General features: G+C 42.9%; 1 protein-coding gene across 1 annotated transcript in view; it reads right to left on the bottom strand.

The window, feature by feature from the left end:
- SLC9A7 (solute carrier family 9 member A7) overlaps positions 1-4,745 on the bottom strand; it is an 84,071-nt gene that overhangs the window by 78,998 nt on the left and 328 nt on the right. The gene's annotated exons all lie outside the window — the stretch shown is intronic.

Below are 4,745 nucleotides of genomic sequence, written 5' to 3'. Positions count from 1 at the left end.
CTAAGCAGTGAAAACTGGGATAGCCAGCCTAAGCAGTGAAAACTGGGATAGCCAGCCTAAGCAGTGAAAACTGGGATAGCCAGCCTACAGTGCTAGAACGGGTGGCCCACAAGCAGTTCAATTATGGTCAACTAGGTACCTGGTATGATTGACACTATTAGTGTGCTGATGCATGGGTTGCCAACCATCCAAATTCCCTTTTATGAAGGAGGACAAACAAACATCCTAATGGAAGCGATACTGTTGGACCAGCTGGGACACATCTACATATCCGGAGAGCTGTTCCCCCAAAAAGCTGGGGAGCATCCCATCCTTAAACTCTTCCCAGAGCTCTCAAGGTGCACAGCCCATTTCCTGTAGCTCCCTGCCACATGGGAATACTCCTAGGCAGCTAGACACAGGTAAGTTAGAGTTGCCTTACACAGCTGAACCTTTTCAGGAAAAACACAGGTCAGAACACTTTACCCTTGGGACTCAGACCAATGCGAAAAGTGAGCGCAAAGATCACTATCACAAGCTGGCCTACTTGCATCAGCAAAGTCTTGATTCCTTGATTGCTCCATATATACAACTTGCACTAGTAACACTAAGAGCAAGTAATACTGGAGCAGCTGCAGAAGGGTTGCCCCGTTAAACTAACTATTACAGAGCAACACTTTGTAAAGAGTTTCAAGACCACAACTCAATTGTATTTAGCACTTCATAAGCCAAATGCATCTCTTCAAATAACCTATGCGTAATCATGGTGTAATGACATGATGCATAATCAGTTAAAATATGCATTGCAACTGCATCTAAAACTACAGGTTTAGCATATTTAAAGTTCAGAAAAGGCAAAGTCCCTTCCCCTTTCATACATGCAATTGTCAGATCCATACGTGCATTTGAGGGCTATGACTGTCAAATTGCTTAACTGAAAATAAAATTCTAAGCTGCACATCACAAAAAAGTAGCACTGTAAATTATTAAACGCTCACATAAACTTTAGAATATTTCACATCTTAGACATTTTTAGAAAAAGTTTAACTCATCAGAATCTATTACAGACAGGTAAGGTGTTACTGTCTCTTCAGAGACATTCACAACACAGGAAATGATAAACACAAAAAGACTATATAATGACTTCAACGACTTTTTAATCTTGAATCAAAGCAACCAGCATTATGAAGTTATATAAAACACAAGAAAGCTAGGCATGACAGTAGCCTTTGTTCTGCTGAGGACTGGGCAATTAGACCACCACTTTGAAACTGTGAGGCATGACAGACATCTCCCATCCAACTGACAACAGAAAGCATGCTTCCCAAAGTCTGGAAGAAATGCAAGCTTTGGCAGCACCAGGGGCATTTGGGCCATGGGTCTTTTTAGCTCAGTAAAAATACATGCTTTCTTTACCAGAGATGTGATCAAATCAACAGCAGAAGCACCATGAAAGCAGAACAGGATGTGCTTGTATCTAGATTCTGAGAAAAGCGAGAAATGTTGGTTAAAGCACTGGCTGGGAGTAACTCCTGCTCTCACAGTCTCAAGGTGGTGTTCTGCCACCTGATTTCTACTGTACCCAATGAAAGAGGTCTCAGTGCACATTACTGTAAGCAAACATGGCTAGATTAAGAACAAACAAACAAGAGCAAGCAATCTTCAAGACCTTTAGTTCTAAGTAGCTCAAGTCAAATGTGCCATGCTATTAGGTTTTGACCTAATACAAGCCTCTACAGATTAATCACTTTGAAACCAACTATTTTGGAGGGGGCTTGGGTGCAACAAGCCATTTTTTCTAGGTTATTTTCTCTACAATAAAAATTAACCCAGCATTTAAGTGCTAGCCTACTTCTCCTGTAAATGAAATCCATTTACTCAGGTAGCACAAAAACTGTTGTGATACAGAAACTGTGATTTTTCTGTGAGAGAAATCACATGCAAATGGGTATAAGTTCTAGAGACCTGAGCTTAAAACCACGTGAGAGTTAGCTAGCATGCAGAGTTTGGAGCCTATATCATTAACATACTGATTATTAAATGCATCTTTATGAGATCGCCTAGACACCTATCATCATAATCAGAACTCTTTCATGCTAGATACTTGTGTTCATAGGATTACAAACTCTTTGAATCAAGTATTGCCATAGGTTTCTGTGTAAATCAGACCAAATACACACATTTTAAATACATGTACATTTTGAAAAATGTGCATTTCTCAGATAGCGAGTTGTCAACAAATACAAACATTTCTCAGTTTAACCACTATCCATTAAATGACAAAGAAGGAAGAGGAGAAAACCCTATTTGAAGAATAAAACTTGGTTGTCAGAAACATAACAGACAGCTACTATGGCAGTTGCTATTGTTTTCTCTGCTCTAAAGGAAGCCCACAAAAATTTTTAAGTGAAGCCAGGCCCCAATGCAGCTTTATTGGCACGAGGACTAACAGTGTAAAAAAGGAACCGAACTCCCTGAACATGTTTCCACAGAGGCTTGCCATAACATGGCAAAAGTCAGTTTGGGATGGAGAGAAGCATGTCTTCTGGGATACTATAGGGACTCATTTAGACGGTGTAGGTATTGAGGAATGATCTGACRGTATTGCCCGTGGTGCAGAAAGAGCTATAATATAGTACCCCTTTTAATACAGAATTTCAGTACTTTTTCAATCAAATTAGGAATCTAGCATCCATTTCAAATATCAGGAACTGGATGTTACAGTAAAATCATTTGAGTTTAACATGAGGCAAGAGGAAAAATTTCATATTTTCTATTACAGCTCATCACAATGCATACCCAAATGTCCTTGATGTCCTGTTACGTATTTTACACACCTAAACCCCCTATAGTACCCAAGACTTCCCCTACAAAAAAGGTAAACCATCTAAATCACTGAAACATTTTTAAACATAAGTGAAATTTTTGAAGGTGACTAAATTGGGGCATTATCTAAACAACATTTTCAATACAACCTTACACTGTCTCTTCCAATTAGCATTTCTACAGTAATCTATCTCTCCTGAGCATTACTCAACTGCTAAGTATTATTATGATAGTGCATAATTTACTTTTTTATATATATAAAAATCCTTAGTTCATCAATTTTCAGCAAAAAGCATACATGAAATACACAGCAATGCAGCAAAGAGATCAGTGACTAAGAGCAAATTGGGGTGGTTTAAGAGAAACATCAGCAGAGGAAAATTCCACTGCTTTGCAAGCAATCACATAGCTCTCCAGAGCAGTAGTACTACTCCTCAGGGAGGAAACAGTTCTTTTTTTTTTTTTCCCTTGAGTGCAGAATTTCCCATCAGTGGTTACCCAGAATATGCCTGACCCAAGCAATATTGAGTAGGTGTTTCACACTGTTCAGCAAGAACTGATCTAGCTAATGAAAGAGAAGCGCCCCGGCACTATGGCAGAAACCAATCACAGTCAGACAAATCATTTTTTAAATGGATGACTGCTTCTGATCAGAACTGTTTATGTTCTGTGTAACAAACTGCACACAAATACAATTGTATAAGTTCACAGCAGAGCACTGTATATACATCAATTCAGGCTCACCTGCAGTTCTCTGCACCAGTCATTAATAGTAACAGCACAGAGCACAGCTTATCTGAATTATCATCTCCACAGAAAGCAGGTGAGAACATATGTTCTGTTGAGACATTTATTTTCACTTTACACACGTTCATGGTGGGGGGAGGGGTGCAAAGGACAAACTCGACTCAGTACAGTGGTTATTCAACCAAGTGGGCTCAAGACAAGTTTTGTGAGCTTTCCAGGCTATCTGGTTTCACAGCAATTAATTGGTAACCAGTAAACTCAGGCTGCCAGCGATAACAGAGTAGCAGCCTGCTGACAGCAAGACCTAGAGCATCAAAGTTTAAATATGCTCCTTTTTACAGAGTGCATGCCACAGCACAGCACAAACATTTGGATAATACGCCTCAGAATAATTATTGTGATGGCCTGCATGGTCCAGTACTTCAAATTGCTAAAAATATTTCTTAGCAAGCTAGCTTTCTAAAGCAGAGAGGTTCATTAAAGCGCTACATCTTTCAAGTACTAGGCACTCTAATGCCAGAGGATAATGGCAGATCATATTTTTGGACACGATCCTGTTTGTAGAGAAAACAGTTCACATTAGCTTTGCTATAGCATGCACAAAGTGGCAGACTGTATTATCCCCCCTCCCCCCCGCCCCCTGCCTTTGCCCTCTGGTCCAAGAAAAGATATTAGCAGGGGGAGGGGGGGGAAGGGGCGACCATAAAGGTCAAGTACAAGCACCGATATTAAACTGCGTTTTACCCCTATTATCTATAGCACAGCTCCCTTTTCCCCTTCAGGGGTAAGGCCTGCTAGTGAACAGCCTCCTGCATGCTCTAAGGGGGAGTCACGCTGCAGCAGCGGAGCACCACACGCGCCTCGCTTGACACCAGCTTTCCTCAGAAATCGCGAATAAAGCAACATGCTCGAGGAGACACACTGGCGGGGGTGGGTGTGAGCAGCGAAGCCAGCCGGCCCCCGGCGGCGGCCGAGRACCCCCGACCGCCCCGCAGCCCCGCGCCCCCGAGGCAGCCCAGCTCCCGCCCCACCCGGGCCCGGCATCTGCGAGGGGACGGGGCGATGGCGCCTCCCCGGGGAGGAAGGGGCCCCCAGCCCCACGGCGCCGTGGCCCCGGAAGGTCGAAGCGCCTCTCAGGTGCGGCCGGGCGCCCGCGCCCAGGAGAGGAGGCGGCAGAGACGCGGGGCCGTTGG

Source organism: Apteryx rowi, unplaced genomic scaffold (genome assembly GCF_003343035.1).
Source record: "Apteryx rowi isolate R43461 unplaced genomic scaffold, aptRow1 scaffold_783, whole genome shotgun sequence".
Taxonomy (NCBI): Eukaryota; Metazoa; Chordata; class Aves; order Apterygiformes; family Apterygidae; genus Apteryx; species Apteryx rowi.
Note: the sequence above shows the minus strand (reverse complement) of the source record. Positions and strands in the feature narration are given on the sequence as shown.